We start from the raw sequence: 20587 nt of genomic DNA on the forward strand, positions 1-20587 counted from the left end.
AAACATCATCAGGAAAGTAGACTTTGTGTTTGCCTCAATCAAAACCTTTTTCTGGTTGATGTGAAGAGTAGCTTATTTAATAAATATTATTTCTTTTTTTATTACCATCTTTAGATGTATTGCTGAGACTTCAAATTTATTTTTTGTCAAATGAGAGCCAAGTAAGAAGAAAGGGTTAAATCTGAGTTATCAAAACAGGTTTTCTTCAATTCTTAATTCTTTATTCTGCCCCACGTACTTGGCTGATGTGTCTAACCAGAAGGACTCACTTTCAAAATCTCTGTGTTATTGGGTGGAGAAGTAAGGGCTGAACTCCATCCCTGATTACGTCAAGTGGTGTCAAATTTGGCTTGCCATTCTCACTTCCTGTTGACTCTGGGAGAAAGGCTGCAGTTGGCGTCTCACAGTGAAAAACACCAAGCTCTGAGTCCAGTCTGAATTACTAACCACTACATGTCCTGTTCAGTCGAACCACTTTCCAAGTGATTAAAAGAAGCAGCCAGGTCAGTGACTCAGCTTCTGAGGGGGTAGCCAGCAGTCCGAGCTGATCTGCACATCCCTGGTTTCGATTCCCAAGGTTTGATCCAGAGCTGCCCCGGAAGGATGATTTCCCCTTGGAACTTTTTCTCGGGACAGAAAGATGGACACAGATGATGAAGTGTACCGTCTACTGGACAAGGGCCATCTCCCCATGAGTCTTTTGAAGGAAAGGGTTGCAAAAATGTCATCTTTCATCAGCTGGTGTCACTCTTTGGAACCAGTCACAAGCAGCTGGGTGTGGTAGGGTGAAGTTGTCTGAAGTTTGAAAGGAGAAAATATATTGAGTAGGAAACATGAACGTTTTTTCTTTTTTGGCTTAACCGTCAGGACATACAGTATTCCCTTGTTTGTTTCAGTTAACTATCCAAGGTTCTTGAAGATGTCATCCTTTTGGAGTAGTCTATTTGCCTGGTTTTCTAAGTGATTAGCTGAACTTTGCTGCTTTTACTAAACTTAATGTCCAGTTACCATAAAAAGCAGCACGTAATCAGTGGTAGAAATAGGGGTGGAGTGTAGGGCCCACATGGGAATGCGATTCCAGGAACTCCCAGCCTCATATGTAAATTAGATTAAACTGCTCTGCAGCCAGGGCTCCCAGAGCAGATAATTCTCATTCCCGCTTCTTTTCTCAGCATTGTCTCTTGTAGGAATAAAGAAATCACTTTCAATTTACTTCAGCTACTGCCTTGTTTTAAAAAAGTACATGCTATGCCTCAGTTTGTCTACCTCGCTTACGAAAACTCCTTACCAGGTAAACTTTTAAATACTTAAAAAATAAAAAAAGATTTTGAGATCCTTGGAAGAAAATCCTGAAAGTATATCAAAGTCCTATTTTCTCAGAAGAAAGTTGAGTCTTTTGAGTGGCTGGTGCCACCACATCCTTCAGGCAGTTTTCCTACTTGGCATAAAACTTTTAGTCATTTCTCATATTCCATTTGTTTTGGTTAGTTCATGCCTGATAACTTGACGACACTCGAATGTGAAAACTTGAGAAAGGGTGGGTGACAAGGAGGGAAGAAGCCCTCCAGCCAGCAATTCTTTCTTTAAAAATGGTTTTTAGCATGAATATTTCTCAAACACAGGGACTGACAGTGAACTGGAAGAATGCACCTAAAACTACAGCCTGGAGTCTCTGAACGTGGCCATTTCAGTGCTAGATGGAAAGAACGTGTGAGTGTGTGCACGCCAGAGACCAAATATGTGGATCACTTATTTCCCAGGGCACTTCAGTGTCGCTGCTTTGTCCGCACAGATGTGCTGTGGGCCTTGTGGATAGCATCTGTTTGTTCTGTTTATGGAAAAAAAGAAAAAAGCCAGTATTTGTAAGCTCAGCAAGAGCAGAACTTTCTTTTTCAATCTTTTATTTTATTATAACTTAAACAATTTTGCATTCCGGAACCAAAGAATTTGAGTTGTTGGCGATTCTAGATGTCATCTAATTCCCTCCCCTGTTCATTCCTTCTCTGCTCTCCCTGCCTCCAAATTTCAGAGTTAGGATCAGGACTGGAGAGATAAAATGACTTACAAAAATACATACAACATTCATAGTTTCATTCACCATTATTGCTTTGTTTAGTTATTAGCCAGATATATATTGAAGACCTACTACGTTCCAGGTACTTTGCGATGTTTTAGGTCCCAGTGGTGACCCAAAATGCTACTGTTTACTGGGGGAAATATACAGTAATAAAAATAATCACACGCAAATATACAACTTCATCTGTGACAGTGCTAAGAGTCAAAATAGGCAAATCTGAGCTGGTCAGAGACATGAAAGAAGGTTTCCTGGAGGAAATGATGCTTAAGCAATGATCTGAAGGATAAGATGTACAAGGTCTAGAAGGAGGGAAGAGTTTTCCAGCAGAGGAAACGGCATGGGAAAAGACCTTGTGATGGATGGAATGCATGAGAGTAAGAGAAACAGAAGGATGGTCAATGTGACTGGAATGAGGAGGGAGAAGGAGCGGGAAAAGAGAGACTGAGCAGTGAGTCAGAACCAGACACTGCCGCAGCTTGTGGCTCCTTTTGAAGCTTTGTTTTAGGGATGTTGGGAGCCCATGTAGTGGACAATGGGAGGAGGGCAAGAGTGGATGAGAAAGGCCATTGGGGTCTACTGCAGTAGTCCAGGCAACAGATAATGGAAGCTTGGTCTAAAGTAGTGAGATGTGGAAGAGAGGGAAAGGAGAAGATATATTCAAGAGGCACCTAGAACGTAAAAATGACAGGATATGGGGAGGAAGGGAGTGGAGACAAGCATGACCCCAGCCTTCTGAGTCAGGAAAATGGATCTATGGTGATACCATTCAATGAGGCAAGGAGTGCTAGAAGATGGGGGTGAGGGGAAGATGATAAGTTTACTTTAGGAAGTCTTCTACAAGGCAGACCACCAACAAGTGTTAACCCACAAAGCATCACGCTTCTCAGTTAAGCTGCCACAGAGACAAATGATTTAGATTCCATGGTCATGGAAGTCATTGAAGCCCTCGGACATACATCATCTCACTTAGGGGTCACAACAATCCTCTGTGATGTGTATTATTATTCTGTAAAGAGATGAGGAAACTGAATCTCAGAGTTAAATGACTTACCCAATGACATGTCACAGGAATCAAAGAGCAGAACCAGGATTTGAATCCAGATATTCTGACTCCCAGTCCGGGATCCTACCTAAGCTGCTTTGACAACTTGCCGTAGGGCTCTGTGCTGACTTCTAATGGTAGCACATTAGTAGGGATCATTGAGCAACCAGCTGATACTGAGGTGGAGCTTACCCACCTGGCCCTTGTGGGCCCGACGATGCCTGCCACCTTAACTTGTTCAGCAAATGTTGTAAAAAACAATAATTACAGATTTTCAAACTGCTTTTCATTTGGAACACATGGAGGCAAAACATGATCTCCTTGGTGCTCCACTTTCTCCGACACTCCCTTTAGCCCCTGCATTCATCTACCTCACAGCCCCGGAAGGCACTAGTGCTTATAACTTTGTATCCTTTAAGAACTGGATAGAACTCAAGTCTTCAAATTTTTTCAGATTTCACTCCTTATTAGCTAAAAAAAAATTTAAGCATGTATCCCAAATATATTTATATGTATATTTTTAGATCCAATAAAAATATGAATATAATAGATTCTTATCTTTATCTTTAAATTTATCCAGTTAAGTTTAAAAGAACATAAAAAAATAAATGAAAGTCCTAATATTTTCTTTTCTCACCCCAATGAATTATCTTCATAGATCATCTTTGTGTGCTTCCACTGGAGGGACCACTGAAATGGAGCAGGGGAGGGAGCAAGAGCAGGAGGGGAGCCTAGGGTGACAGGCCAGGGCTAGTTGGAATACAACACCTGGAGAATGTAGGGGAACATTTAAGATGTGCCAACGATGTGCCTTCCTCTCTGTGTTGCCCAGCTTCAGCTCCATTCCGAGGCACACACATTGCTAAGATCTCTCAGGAGGTTCACAGTGAGTGAAGGGCTCATAGCTTTGGTCTGCATAGTTTGTCCTTGGTTTTAATTACCACTTGTGTCCTGAGCTATGTGGTAATAGCACTAATAGCTAACATTTGTTGACTGCTTACTATGTGCCGCTGTGCTAAGAGATTTACGCACATTACCTCATTGTCCTTCTTACAACCCTGGGAAGTTTTGCTCTTCTTGTTTTACAAATGGGAAATCTGGGGCTTACCCATCGGTGTATGGCTAGTTAGTGGCACAGCTGGGATTTGAATCCAAGTCTATTCTCCACCAAATCACTCATTCTTCACCGCTACCCTATACTGTCGGTAGGATTAGTGCTTAGATTGCTGATAGGGATCTGGGTGGACTTCCATCACTAGAAATGACTCAAATGGGAGGAATCACCAGCTGCACAGACCAGAATGTAGGGCTCACATCAGGGATGGATAAATGAGAGGAAACAGCCAGGTTTACAGAAATACAAAAGTGCCCATGCTTAAGTTAAAAATGAACATCTTCCACCAAATCTGACTCTTTCTTTATTTCCAGATAATTTGGCCCTTGTTGTAACCCATAGCTCCACATAGTGAATATACATGGAATACTTTTCTGGATGAGACCATTGGAGGTTGAAGTTGATGTTTAGGGCATCTAGGTCCATTACAGGCTGCACATGGCTCAACCTTACATTGAAGTGTTTGAATATAAGAGAGAGAGATGTCAAGTGATCTGGGAGTTTCTTCATTATCTGTCAGAATGCTTCACCCTAGTGGAGTCAGACAGACCTGGGTTTGAATCCTGACTCTGCTATATATTAGCTGTGAGAACATTGGCAAGTCATCTAAGCTCTTCAAGTCTTAATTCCTTCATCTTTAATGTGGAGATAGTAATACCTGCTTCAAAGTGGTGGCTTTAGGATTAAATCCTATACCATACATAGAGTGCTTCACATGGTGCCTGGCTCATAGTAAGTGCTCAAAAATTAGTAGCAGTTACAGTTCTCTGTGACCCTGCTTTCTCTGAGAAGAGGCACTGATTGATCGTTTGTGGCATAAGAGCATGTCCTTCGCTGCGTTGGTTATGTCCTATTTGAAAATGAGGAGGAACTTTTTTTCTGAATCTCCTCAATGTCTTGCTTCCACAGAAAAGAAATCCATTTCCACAAAAGAGAAGTAAGAACTGGAGCCATTGGAAGTTTATGGGCTGGAGAAGGCGGCTTCAAGAAGAAGAAAAGAATTCTGGCGATCAGTGACACCCTTCTGAGGGGGCCCAGATGTAGGCCAGATGCTGAGAATCCATAGAGACACAGGCTCAATGTCTGTTATGCCATGACTTTCATCCACGTGGGCACGGAGAGCATTGACTGACCTCACTCAGATTACTGAGTGACTTCAGGGTTCTGGAAACATGGATGTAGGAGGCTGGGACTCAAGGGGTGGTCTTGACAGTCGTCCCAGTGAGTAAAAGAGTTTGTGTAGATGACAGCCCTGTTCTAGTGATGAATGCCTGGTTCACAAGCCTTGCCCCATGCCATCTCCAGAAGAATGCTCAGCAAAAATCCCTGAAGATATTTCAGTGGGAAGTGATTTGAGATTTCAGCAGAAATCATCTCTAGCGACCTTTATTTCATGTTATTAAAGTGAATTTTGATGTGATCCTAACTATAATGATTATTCCTATAATCACTTTCTCTTCAATCAGCCTAAATGGCTTCTTTTCTAGCTGGAAATTTGCCACCCTGCTCAGCCTTCCATTCCACGTTTTGATAAACATGGTTTGTTCTTTTGGTGTATAAGGGTGGTTGGTGAAAGTGTCTCTTTTTATGATAGGCATAAGTAGAGATACATTAGTATAGCTCTTTTTAAATAAAGGCTAAATGCAAAAGCTGAACCCTGGATGTAGAAAACACAATTGATTGTTGCTGCTTCCCTGTGGTCTCCTTTGTCCTTTCTCTTCTCCAGTCACTTCTCTCCACTGCAGCCAGAGTGACATTTCTACCTGTATCCTTACTATGTCAATTTTCTATTGCTACTGCAATACCACAGACTCAGTGGCTTAAACCAACACAAATGTATTCCCTCGTAGTTCTGTAGGTCAGAAATCTGACATGGGCCTCAATGGGCTAAGATCAAGATGTGGGCAGGGCTGTGTTCCTTTCCGGAAGCTCCAGGAGAGAATCCTTTTCATTGTCTTTTCCAACTTCTAGAGGCTGTGCACATTCTTTGGTTCATAACCCCTTCTTCCACCATCAAAGCTAGCAACGTCGCATCTCTCTGACCACGCTTCCATAATCCACCTCCTCTGCCTGTAGCTGGGACAGGGTCCCTATTTTTAAGCACCCATGTGATTAGATTGGGCCCATCCAGATAATGCAGGATAATCTTCCCTCCTCAAGGTCTTCATCTTAATCACATTTGCAAAGTTACTTTTGCCACCTAAGGTGACATATTCACATGTTCTTGGAATTACGAATGTGATATCTTTGGGGGCCATTATTCTACCTACGTCACCTACCATGCTGCTCCAAACCTGTCATCTCTCTCCTGGACAACTGCAACTGCTTTCTAAATGGTTTCTCTTTGTTCACCCTTGTTCTTCCATCTTCACCTTTTGTTATTTCTTCTCTCATTCACTCTGATATAACCACACTGGCCTCCTTGCTGTTCCTTGAACACACCAAGCACAGTTCTGCCCAAGGGCCTTTGCACTTGCTGTTCTCTCTGCCTGGATTCTTTTTCACTCAGCTGTCTTCATGATTGCCTTCCTGAGGACTCTATTCAAATGTCACCTCTTTAGAGGGGGTCTTTTTCTGAACAACTTACAGTCATGCATTGCTTAACGATGGGGATATGTTCTGAGAATTTTGTCATTAGGTGATTTATCATTGTGTAGACATCATAGAGTGTACTTACACAAACCTAGATGGCACAGCCTACTAAGAACCTAGGCTCTATGGTACTAACTTATGATACCACCATCATATGTGATCTGTTATTGACTGAAATGTTGTGTGGCACAAGACTGTATATAAGTGAGCATCCTTTCACCCCACTGTCATCAATGTTTTCCTTTGTCTCATGTTTTTATCTATTGACTCATGACAGAGGATATATTTGTTTGTTATCTCTTTCTCTCACATCTTTATTTCACTTTCATTTTGGGTTAGTTTCACTGAATATAGAATTCTAGGTTGACAGTTTTTTTTTTTCAATATTTTAAAGATATAACTGCACAGTCTTCTGAATGGGATTGTTTCTTTTTTTTGCTTTTGTTTTTGCAGTATAACTTTATTTTTTTGCTCAGGTAACATTGGTTTACAACATTATATACATTTTGAGTGTACATCATTATATCTTGATTTCTATGTAGATTGCATCAGGTTCTCCACCCTAAGACTAATTACCATCCATCCCAGACACATGTACCTAATCACCCCTTTTGCTCTCCTCCCTCCCTCCTTGCCCTCTGGTAACCTCCAATCCAATCTCTGTCTCTATGTGTTTGTTTGGCATTGTTTTTGTCTTCTGCTTGGGGTGAGATCATACAGTATATTTTTTTTCTGGTGAGGAAGATTGGCACTGAGCTAACATTTGTTGCCAATCTTCCTTTTATTGCTTGAGGAAGATTGTTGCTGAACTAACATCTGTGCCAATCTTCCTCTATTTTGTATGTGGGATTCTCCCACAGCATGGCTTGATGAATGGTGTGCAGGTCTGTGCCTGGGATCTGAACCCATAATTGCTGAGCTACCTAAGTGGAGCATACAAACTTAACCACTATGCCACCAGACTGGCTCTGATCATATGGTATTTGACTTTCTCCCTCTGACTTATTTTGCTTAACATAATACCCTCAAGGTCCATCCATGGTGTCACAAATGGCTAGATTTCATTCTTTTTTATGGCTGAGTAGTATTCTGTTGTGTATATATACCACATCTTCTTTATCCATTCTCCCCCTTTTGGGCAGCTAGGTTGTTTCCAAGTCTTGGCTATTGTGAATAAGGCTACAATGAACATAGGGGTGCATTTATCTTTATGCATTTGTGTTTCATGTTCTTTGGGTAAATACTCAGCAGTGGAATAGCTGGATCATGTGGTAGTTCTATTCTTAACTTTTTGAGGAGTGCTCATACTGTTTTCCATAGTGGCTGCACCAGTTTGTACTCCCACAGCAGTGTATGAGGTTCCCTTCTCTCCACATCCTCTCCAACACTTATTTCTTGTCTTGTTAATTACAGCCATTCTGATGGGCATGAAGTGATATCTTGATTTGCAGTTCCCTGATAGTTAATGATACTGAACATCTTTTCATGTGCCTGTTGGTCACCTGCATATCTTTGGAAAAATATCTGTTCAGATCTTTTGTCCATTTTTTAATTGGGTTGTTAGTTTTTTTGTTGTTGAGATATATGAGTTCTTTATATATTTTGGATATTAACCCCTTATCAGAGATATGGTTTGCAAAGATCTTCTACCAATTGTTAGGTTATCTCTTTGTTTTGTTGATGGTTTTCTTTGTTGTGCAGAAGTTTTTTAGTTTGATGTAGTCCTATTTGTTTATTTTGTCTATTGTTTCCGTTGTCTGGTCAGATATGGTACTTGAAAATATGCTGCTAAGACAGATGTCCAAGAGCATGCTGCCTACGTTTTCTTCTAGAAGTTTCATGGTTTCAGGTCTTACATTCAAGTCTTTAATCCATTTTGAGTTAATTTTTGTATATGGTGAAAGAGAATGGTCTACTTTCATTCTTTCATGTGTGGCTGTCTAGTTTTCCCAACACCATTTGCTGAAGAGATTTTCCTTTCTCCACTGTGTTTTCTTGGCTCTTTTGTTGAAGATTAGCTGTCTGAAGATGTGTGGTTTTATTTCAGGGCTTTCAATTCTGTTCCATTGATCTATGTGTTGGTTTTTGTGCCAGCACCATGTTGTTTTGATTACTATAGATTTCTAGCATATTATCAAATCAGGGAGTGTGGTACCTCCAGCTGTATTCTGTTTTTCTCAGGACTCCTTTGGCCATTTGGGGTCTTTTGTTGTTCTATATAAATTTTAGCATTCTTTGGTCTATTTCTGTGAAAAATGTCATTGGAACTTTGATAGGGATTGCATTGAATCTGTAGATTGCTTTAGGAAGTATGGACATTTTAATTATGTTAATTTTTCCAATCCAAGAGCATGGAACATCTTTCCATTTCTTTGTGTCTTCTTCAATTTCTTTCAACAATGTTTTATCATTTTCAGTGTACAGGTCTTTCACCTCTTTGGTTAAATTTATTCCTGGATATTTTATTCTTTTTGTTGTAATTGTAAATGGGATTGTATTCTTATTTTCTCTTTCTGCTACTTTGTTGTTATTGTATAGAAATGCAACTGATTTTTGTAAGTTGATTTTGTATCCTGCAACTTTACCATATTCTTTTACTATTTCTAAAAGTTTTTTGGTGGATTCTTTAGGGTTTTCTGTAGAAAAAATCATGTCATCTGCAAATAGTGACAGTTTCACTTCTTCCTTTCCAGTTCAGAGCCCTTTTATTTCTTTTTCTTGCCTAATTGCTCTGGCTAAGACTTCCAATACTATGCTAAATAAGGGTGGTGAAAGTGGGTATCCTTGTCTGGTTCCTGTTCTTAGAGGGATAGCTTTCAGTTTTTCTCCATTGAGAATGATATTAGCTGTGGGTTTGTCATATATGGCCTTTATTATTTTGAGATAGTTTCCTTCTATATCTATTGTATTCACAGTTTTTATCATAAATGGATGCTATATCTTGTCAAACGCTTTCCCTGTGTCCATTGAGATGATCATGTGATTTTTATTCTTCATTTTTTTAATGTGATGTATCACATTGATTTGCAGATGTTGAACCATCCCTGCATCTCTGGAATAAATCCCACTCAATCATGGTGGATGATCTTTTTAATGTATTGTTGTATTCAATTTGCTGGTATTTTGTTGAGGATTTTTGCATCAAGGTTCATCAGTGATATTGGCCTGTAATTTTCTTTTCTTGTGTTTTCCTTGTCTGGTTTTGGTATCAGAGTAATGTTAGTTTTGTAGAATGAGTTAGGAAGCTTCCCCTCTTTTTCAATTTTTTGGGAGACTTTGAGAAGGATAGGTATTAAGTCTTCTTTGAATGTTTGGTAGAATTCACCAGGGAAGCCATCTGGTCCTGGACTTATTTATTGAGAGGTTTTTGATTACTGTTTCAATCACATTACTGCTGAATTGTATATTCAAATTCTCTATTTCTTCTTCTTGATTCCATTTTGGAAGGTTGTATGATTCTAAGATTTTATCCTTTTCTTCTAGATTATCCAATTTGTTGGTGTGTAGCTTTTCACAGTATTCTCTTATAATCTTTTGTATTTCTGAGTAATTTCTGTGTTTCGTCCATTGCAATCTCTCCTCTTTCATTTCTGATTTTATTTATTTGAGCCTTCTCTATTTTTTTCTTGGTGAGTCTAGCTAAATGTTGGTCAAGTTTGTTTATCTTTTCAAAGAAACTGCTCATTTCATTGATTTTTTCTATTTTTTTTAGTCTCTACTTCAATTATTTCTGTTCTGATTTTTATTATTTCCTTTCTTCTACTGATTTTGGGCTTTGTTCTTCTTTTTCCAGTCCTTTGCGTGCATTGTTAGATTGTTTAAATTGTTTCTTGTTTGTTGAGGTAGAACTGTATTGCTATAAACTTCCCTATTAGAACCACTTTTACTGTATTCCATAAATTTTGGCATGTTGTATTTTCATTTTCATTTGTCTCCAGGTATTTTTTGATTTCTCTTTTGATTTCTTATTTGAACCAATTGTTCTTCAGTAGCATTTTGTTTAATCTCCGAGCCTTTCTGGCTCTTCTTATTTTCTTCCTGTAGTTGATTTCTAGTTTCACACTGTTGTGGTCAGAAAAGATATATGGTGTTATTTCAATCTTCTTAAATTTATTAAGGCTTGTTTTGTGACATAATATGTGACCTATCCTGGAGAGTTTTCCATGTGCATTTGAAAAGAATATGTGTTCGGTGGGTTTTGGATGAAATGTTCTGTTTATATCTACTAAGTCCATCTGATCTAACGTGTCATTTAAGGCCAATGTTTCCTTATTGATCTTTTGTTTGGATGATCTATCCATTGGTGTAAGGGGAGTGCTAAAATCCCCTACTATAATTGTGTTGCTGTCTATTTCTCCTTTCATGTCTGTTAATAGTTGCTTTATATATTTAGGTGCTCCTATGTTGAGTGAATAGACATTTACAAGTCTTATATCCTCTTGCTGGATTGTTCCCTTTATCATTATGTAGTGTCTTTCTTTGTCTCTTGTTACAGTTTTGTTTTAAAGTTCCTTTTGTCTGACATAAGTATTGCTACATCAGCTTTCTTTTCATTGTCGTTTGCATGAAATATCTTTTTTCCATCCCTTCACTTTCAGTTTGTGAGTGTCTTTGGGTCTAAAGTGTGTATCTTGTATGCAGCATATATATGAGTCTTGGTTTTTTATCCATTAGGCCACTCTATGCCTTTTGATTGGAGCATTTAGTCTGTTGACATTTAAAGTAGCTATTGATAAATATGTATTTATTGCCATTTTGTTACTTTTTTTCTGGTTATTTTACTAGTTCTTCTCTGTTTCTTTCCTCTTCTCTTGCTCTCTTCCCTATGGTTTGATGGCTTTCTTTAGTATTATGTTTGGATTCCTTTCTCTTAACATTTTGTGCATTTATTATAGGTTTCTGGTTTGTGATTACCATGAGGTTCATGAATAATAACCTATGTATATAGCAATCTATATTAAGTTGATGGTCTCTTAACTTTGACCTCTTGCTGAAAGCTCTACTCTTTTACTCCCCTCCTCCCACTTTTATGTTTTTGATATCACATCTAACCTCTTTTTTGTGCATGTGTATCCATTACTCTCTTATCGTGGAAATAGACAATTTTAGTGCTTCTGTCTTTTGACCCTCATATTAGCTTCATTGGTGGCTGACCTACTGCCTTTACCAGTGATTTTATTTTATTTTTAAAATAATTTTCTTATTCCTATTTGTGGTCTTCTCTTTTCCACTTAAATAAGTCCCTTTAGCATTTCTTGTAAGGCTGGTTTCTTGGTGATAAACTCCTTTAGTTTTTGCTTTTCTGGGAAACTATTTACCTCTACTTCTACTCTAAATGATAAGTTTGCTGGATAGAGTATTCTTGGCTGTAGGTTTTTTCCTTTCAGCACTTTAAGCATATTGTGCCACTCCCTTCTAGCTTGTAAGGTTCCTCTTTGTATGTACCTTGTTGCTTTTCTCCTGTAGCTTTTAGGATTTTCTCTTTATCTTTAATTTTGCACATTTTAATTATAATGTATCTTGGTGTGGGTTTCTTTGGGTTTATCTTGTTTGGTACTCTCTGTGCTTCCTGTATCTGGATGTTTGTTTCCTTCCTTAGGTTAGGGAAGTTTTCAGCTATTATTTCTTCAAATAGATTCTATACCCCTTTGTCTCTGTCTTCTTCTGGGACACCTATAATATGGATGTTAGTGTGCTTGATGTTGTCCCAGAAGTCTCTTAGACTGTCCTTATTATTTTCAATTCTTTTATCTGTTCAGCTTGGGTGATCTCCTATAGCCTTTTATCCAGCTTGCTGGTCTGTTCTTCTGTATCATCTAGTCTGCTACTGAGTCCCTATAGTGAATTTTTTCATTTCCAGTACTGTATTCTTCATTTCTGATTGGTTCTTTTTTATATTTTCCAGTTCTTTATTGAAGCTCTCACTGAGTTCATCTATTCTTCTCTTAAGATCAGTGAGCATTCTTATGACTCTCAGTTTGTACTCTTTGTCAGGCAGATTGTTTATCTATGTTTTGTTTAGTTCTTTTGTCAAGGATTTGTCCTGTTCCCTTGTTTGGAATGTATTCCTTTTTCTCCTCATTCTGTTTCTTTCTCTGTGCTTATATCTATGTATTAGGTAGGTCAGGTACCTCTCCCACTCTTGGAGAGGTGACCATACATAAGACATGCCTTATGAGGCCCATCAGTGTGCCTCCCTCTCATCACTAGTTCCAAATGTTCCAGTAGTGTCCCCATGTGGGCTACATGTGTCCTTCTGTTGTGGCAGGGTTGCTTTTGCTGCAGGTTCTCAGGGAGGCTAGGCTGTCCCTGTGGCTGGCTGATTGTAATACTCAGCTGTGTGTGGCTGCTATGGTCCCTTCAGTCACTTCATTGGGTGTGGGGAGCCCTAACACAGTTGGCTGCAAGGTCTAATAGCACATCCCTGTTGCAGTTTTCCTGTTAAGTGAGTAGGCCCCCAGTGTGGTGGCTGGTTGCTAGGCTCAGGGGCTTATAATTGCTGTGGTCCTCTGGCTTACAAGGATGTTGTCAGCTCTCTCAGGAGTCCAACTGAGTGGGGCTGGCCCCAGGCATGGGAGAACCCAATTGTTTCAGGCTTTGAAAATGGAGCTGATCCACTATGTGGCTGTTTGAGAAGAACAAGTCTTCTACAGCTGACAAGCCCATCACCCACAGGGCCACACACCTTGCCAACACAGTCCTGCCCCATGTGCGTGACCCAACCCACTGAAGCAGACCCAGTCACTCCACTGCAGAGGCCCCACACTCTCTGCCAATGCAGGACCCCCGCCTCATTCATGCCCTGCCCTGCAGATGTGGACCCACTTGCCCAACTGCAGAGGTTCCAGACACCCTGCCTTGGGGCCCACAAGGCTTGCTGTGTTGCTAAAGGGCTTGCTGTTGGGTGGGGCCAGTCCCTAGGGAGGACTGCATGTCCTGGCTGAGCTTGATTAAATCAGTGGTCTAGTGGGTGGGGCAGACCCCTGTGCTAACAGGCCAGGGGCAGAACTCCAATGGTATCTGCAAGTATCTGTGTCAACATGCCTGTACTGGGTCACTATAATGCCTGCTGCCAATGTCTCAGTCCCAGAGGAGGTGGTCCAAGCCTGGGGAGGTCTCATTTCTCACTGAGATGCACCCAAGGACTATCAAGTAGGTCTCTTTTCACCAAAGGACCGTGTACCTTTCTTTCTGGTGATTTTAGGTTGCTTTCAAAATGGGTGAATTTATGTGTGAGCCCTTTAAGAGCAGGCTTTTCCCTCCTTATGTCTGATTACTTTTCTAGATGTATTCCCCATTGTTGTTAATAGCCAGCAAAAGAAGATATTATGACACTCATCTCGGTTGTGCTGAGTTCAAAATCTACTTGTGGTAAAGCTCCTCTGTTCAGATCCCCCACTCCTCCAGGGAAGCAAAAATACCTTAAGAGTGCTCCCAGCTGGTTGTGAAGTGCTGGGGCTAGAAGGTGGTTTTTTTCTCTTCACAAGTGAATTTTTGCCTCTTCCACCTGAGCACTGCCCCTTATTGTGGGGGTTCTTTTTATCCAGTTTTCAGTTCTCTCTCAGAGTAATTGTTCCAAGAGTAGTTGTAAATTTGTTGAGTCCATAGGAGGAGGTGAGTTCAGAGTCCACCTGTGTTGCCATCTTGACACCACATCATGAACGTTCTGTGATATAATTGGAACTTGGTCATTTCCTCCTTTTGGGAAGGACAGAGTTCTCTCATGGGGGAACCATGAGAGTGCAGGATTCTGGATACTGACTTTTGCCTGTGCCTCTGTATTGTTTCTGATGAGAAGTCTGTTATTCTTAGTTTTCTTCCTCTTTATGTAATTTTACGTTTTTATGATTTTCTCTTTGGTGTTGGTTTTCAGAGATTAAATTATCATTTACCTTGATGTGTTTTTCTTTACGTTTCTTTTGCTTGAGGTCACTCAGCTTCTTCAATCTCTAGGTTTATAGTTTTCACCAAATTCAGCCATTGTTTCTTCAATTTTTACTGCTTCTCTCTTCCTCTGAGACTCCCATTATACATATACCAGTTCACTTAATATTATCCCATAGTTCACTGATTCTGTTTATTCCTTCTCACCCATGGTATCTTTTCTCTCTGTTTCTTGTTGTGAAGTTTTATTGTTCAATCTTATATCCACTACTTCTGCTTTGCCTAATCTGCTGTTAATCCTACCCAGAGATATTTTTAATCTCAGATATTGTATTTTTCATTTCTATAGGTTCAATTTCTTTCTTTTTGTACTTTCCACATCATCCTGATCATAATCAGACTTTTCTCTACTTTCTTAAACCTATGAAGTTTATTTATTACAGCCAGTTAGTATCCTTGACTTTTATTACTTCTATCATTTGTATCATTTCTGGACCTGTTTCAACTGATTGATATTTCTCTTCATTCTGAGTCATATTTTCCTGTTTTTTTGTGTGTGTGCCTTGATTCAAGGTGGATATTGTGAATTTGATATTGTTAGCTACTGGATTTTTTTTTTTTCATTCCTTTGCGTAATTTGGAGCATTTTTCTAAGACACAGTTATTTGCTGACAGTTTTGTTAAGGGAAATCTAGAGTTACCTTTAGTCTAGGGTTAATTTGGCCCTACTCCTAAGGCTATATTCTTCTGAGGACTCTATTCAATGCCCTGTGTGTTAGGACTTCTTTCTACTCTGGCTGGTGAGGATAACAACTCTTCCTCACCAGTATTTTCCCTGAGGATTGATTTGTCTGCTCTTTCCAGTGGTTCCTTCTTTGGTCTTTGTAGTTTTCTCACATGTATGTCCTAATAATAGTTAGCTAAAAACTCCAGGGTAACCCTCTGCAGATAGCTAGAGCTTTTTCAGTGAAGCTCTCTTATCTCCAATGCTCTGTCCCCAGAATTTTATCTACCTTGGGCTCTCTGAATCCAGAACTATCTCCTCAACTCAGAGAGACTGCTAAGCTCTGTCTGGGTTCCAAATTCCCATGCTGTGGCCAGGAAATGCTCCCCAGGTATTAAGCCAGGTCACTTTTAGGGCTCACCTTGTTTATTTACCTTCTCTCAGACATTACTATCCTATAATGCCAGTTGTCCAATTTTTTAAAAAAAACTTTGGTTTCACATCTGTTATCCAATTTTTTAATTGTTTAAAGTGAGAGGTTAAATTTGGTTCTTGTTACTCCTTCTTGCTTGGGAGCAGATCTTTGTTCACTGACCTTTGAGGCCTGTTTGTACCAGAACTGTTTTTTCACAAACTCTTGGTTTTGCTTTCTGCCTCTAATCCCCACCTCTGGCCCTGCCAAGATCTGCCATTCTTCTCCATCTTTTTCTAGGTATTTGAATTTGGACTCTATGACTAGATTCTATTTGGTTCACCTTTCTGACACTTTATCTCTGATCAGTTCAGCTGAGAATTCCATGTACTTGTTCTGGATCCTGGATCTTCACTTTGACTTTTTCAGCAAGACCCAGCTCCTTTCTGTGGGTAGAATTTGAACAATTATCCATTTAAAAAAATCTATAATAACTGGATAGGTAGAAATGAAAATTTATTTTAATTTTTATTTCTTTGACTACTAGTGAGGCTGAATTTTCCCCAAACATATACTGTTTATATTTCTTCTATCATGAAGAGACACTATTCATTTTCAGTTTTCCATTGTTTTTGCCCTGCCCCAGAGGCTTCACATTGAAAACTTTGATTTCTACTGTAGTTTGGACAGATTTATGGAACAATTGGTCACGCCAAAATTCCAATGCAGTCTCTCTCTAGCAAATGGCGATCTCCTTTCAAATGAAGAACTTTTCTACCTTGAAGTCTTCTTAGAGAGGTTTTTGTTTTAGTTTGAAATACTCAATGCTAGAAAAAAAATACGCCGATTATCGATCTTTATTTCCATCATCTTACCACTCAAGATCAAATGCCAGGAACAATATCTAATCATTGAACTTGATTTCTTTTAATTAATTTTGGTTCTGAAAGTGTATTGGCAAGTAAGTCTAAATGAAAGGGACATGAAAATATATCATGTAATACATCCAACATATTAAAGAGTGATTAATGAAATATCTGTTATTGAAGTCTTTTGGGAAGAACTAATGGATGAAATGAGGTCAACTGTGAACTTTACTGTAATTGTAGTTTCACAATTCAAGCACTAGCCTAAATCTTATCTGAGTGCTGTTAGTGGATTTATTGGTGTAGAACAAATCATTATTATCATTGCTCAAAGCTGTCCATGATTATATTACATATGAGCATTATCATCATTATGACTGTTTTTAATTTACTATTGTATTAAGGTCAGTCCCTAACTTCTTTTTTTTGTTATACAGTCATTTGAACTCCTGATAGATTTTGATCATATCTATAACACAAAAGTCAACAATCTCTTCCTTAAGCCCAGAAATCATATTTTTCCTTTCAGTGTCTTTACAAAATGAAATTATCTTCCAAGATAACAATTGGAGTAATGCAATCTTCCCAGCTTGGATGCTGGCTTCATATCAATGTCAAGATTGAGCAACTTACGATTTTCTCCATCTACATAACTGAGTACAATTCCCTAGCGATGCCTGTTTTCATTGGTATTTTGCATGTTGGTTTTTTTTGAAGGGGGAGCAAGGTGTCAGGACATGACACATCTTTCCTGCCCTTCCCATTGGAGAGTTAGATCCAGTAGTGAGTTAGATGAAGATCAGTGGATAGATTGTGCCAGCTCCATTACTGATAAAGTAAATTGGAGCATCTGACATTCGGACCTTGACCAAGGCAGTTTGCTAACACTTCAACCCTGAAGAGACAGACTTTACATCCAATACCCCTTCAGTCTGACACAGCAAGAAGAATGCAGGCCTTCTCCATTTGGTAGCCTCGTACATTTGGTAAGGAAGGTAATTAGGAAGAGAGGAGATAGAGAAGGACTGAGAGAAGCATGCTAGTTCTAGTCCCAGGGCTACTAATTACCATTGGTTACTTAACTTCCGTAGCCTCAGTTTCCTTTTCTGTGAAATAAGGATAATCCTAGCTGATCATCTTGATGTAAGAGTTTGGTAAGATAATGCATAAGAAAGTGCTTTATAAAAAAGTAAGTTATTCCTAAATGTGTTTCCTGTAGCCAATTATTGTTAAATGACAAAATTTGCTTGGAGAATATAATGGTAATGTAAATAATAACCGTAACCCCTTATATATGCCTTTCCCTATCAGACCACTTTGCTAGGGGCTATACTTCTATTCTCTCCATATTCTCTTAACATATATTCTCTTTAATTGCTTTTTCTAGTTTCTGTATCAATTCTCCATAAGAATCATAAATGCAAGTTATTCTTATCCTCAGTTTACAATTTATTTTCCTCTCAAATAAGTATAAGTTTTTGACTTTAATTCTTGGCAAAACTTTGCTTTTGCTTCTTGGGAAAAAAAATATGACAACCATAGATCTTCTACAGTAGAGAGAAGGGGAACATAATCTTAAAGGCTTGTCATCACTAAGGCTTCCACTGAAAACAAAAGTGCCAGTAAAGGGGGTAAGAAGTGGGCTCAGGGGGCGAGCAGGCTGGAGGAGAGAAGTCATGTCATTGTGTCAACATGTGCTCAGTAAAAGGAAAGAAATCCTTCTCTTCCCATCTGCCTCTTTGGCTGTTTCTTTTGCCCTCTCTCCCTCTCATCCACTGAGTCTGCATGCAGGGTGGTCCTGTTCTAGCACCTTGAAGGGTGGGGAAGCAGGGAGCCATTGCTATACCCAGCTTCCAGCTACTCTCACTGTGTCTTCTCTGCTTGTTTCCACCTGCCCTGTTCTCTCTGCAGACTTGCCCCCAGGTTACCTGCACAGAAGGTCATGGTGACCTCTTCCTTCTTCTCCATTGTACCTGGGGCAATTAAGTACAGTGGATGCACTCCGTTTTTGTTTGGCTTCATTACGAGGTCTCTATGGATTAATCCCCAAGAGATCGAATCTCGTTACTTTACTGAGGCAAAGTGAAATTAGTGTAAAGTAACAAGGAGCCAGATTAATGTGACCCTGGGAAATAATCCATAAAGAACTTATGAGGCCTTTAGCAGGCTGCAAATTGGATTTCAGACAGCGTGAGGGGAGGGGGAAGAATCATGTTAAAAACAATCAGTTTGTAATGAATAGAGCTAATACTTTAGCACTTTGAAATAGAAGAAAACACCAGAGTAAATAACTCTGAGAACCCAATAGCAATATTTTCTAACATGTGTAAATAATTGAAATTGTGATTATAATCCTAACTGAATTTTTCTTGCTTTATGGCTGCTGGGAAGTGTATTGTTTATTAAGCATCACAGAACTCTAAATCAAAAGAACAAAGGAGAAGGCAGAAGAAAGAGATGGAAAAGAAAAATATCTTGTCTGGGGTGATCAGTTGTCCAGCTTAGTGTGTAGGCAAGAAAGTCAGTGGTCTTGGTTTTTTTGCAACAAAGCAGTCAGGTTTTGCAAAGATATATCTGTTTACAGGCCATGGCTGTTGTGGCAGAGCCTTAAAAGCAAATAAACAGCTCTTTAGGTTCACATAGTGTTTTTTCTGGGATAAGGAAGCTGATTCTGAACGAGGGGGGAAATGGCTTGGAGGCTGATAGGATACCAATTTCTTTTTTTCATTTTAGCAGTGGCAGGAATGGAGGAGTGATAGGCACTCGGTAGCTATACCCAGCAATCCTGTGTCATCAAGTTGTTAAGAAAGGATGCCACGGATATTTCACAGAAATAGAAAAAACAAGCCTAAAATTCATGTGGAACCACAGAAGACCCTGAATTGCCAAAATAATCATTAGCAAGAAGAACAAAGCCAGAGGCATCACACTTCCTGATTTCAAAGTATATTACAAAGCTACAGTAATCAAAACAGTGTGGTACTAACAAAAAAAGATGTATAAACCAATGGAAGAGAATAGAGAGTCCAGAAATAAACCCACACATATGCTATCAACCAATCTTCAACAAGGGCAGCAAGAATACACAATGAGGAAAAGACAGTCTCTTTAATAAATGATATTGGGAAAATGGAATAACTGCATGCAAAAGAATGAAATTGGACTCTTATCTTACTCCATAAACAAAAATCAACTGAAAATAGAATAGACTTGAAAGTAAGACCTGAATTGTAAAACTCTAGGACACCGTCAAGGACAAAAGCTCCTCGACATTGGTATTCACAATGTTTTTTAGGTATGACACCAAAAGCATAGGCAACCAAAACAAAAATAAACAAGTGGGGCTGCCTCAATCTAAAAGGCTTCTGCACAGCAAAGGAAACAATCAACAAAATGAAAATGCAACTTACAGAATGGGAGAAAATATTTGCAAATCATATATCTGGTAAAGAGTTAATATCCAAAAGATGTAAAGAACTCCTACAACTTGTTAGTAGAAAACTAAGTAACCCGATTAAATAATAAGCAAAAGCCTTGAATAAATATTTCTCCTAACGGCTAACAAGTATTTGAAAAAGTTCTCAACATCGCTAGTCAGCAGGGAAATATAAATCAAAATCACAATGAGCTATCCCCTCAAACTTGTTGGGATGGCTAGTATTATAAAAATAGAAGATAGCAAAATGGCAGTGAGGATGTGGAGAAAAGGGAAGCCTGGTACACTGTTGGTGGGAATCCTTCCACAAAGGCCAGGGATGAAGGGCTTGCCCCGCAGGCTCCTTGGAGCCTGGGTGTACTGCAGACAGGAGCCGTCGGTACCATGTGTTAATCTAACAAGAATCTACAGCAGGGGATAGGGGGTAGGTTTCCAGTGTC

This window comes from Equus quagga, chromosome 16, assembly GCF_021613505.1.
Source record: "Equus quagga isolate Etosha38 chromosome 16, UCLA_HA_Equagga_1.0, whole genome shotgun sequence".
Classification (NCBI taxonomy): Eukaryota; Metazoa; Chordata; class Mammalia; order Perissodactyla; family Equidae; genus Equus; species Equus quagga.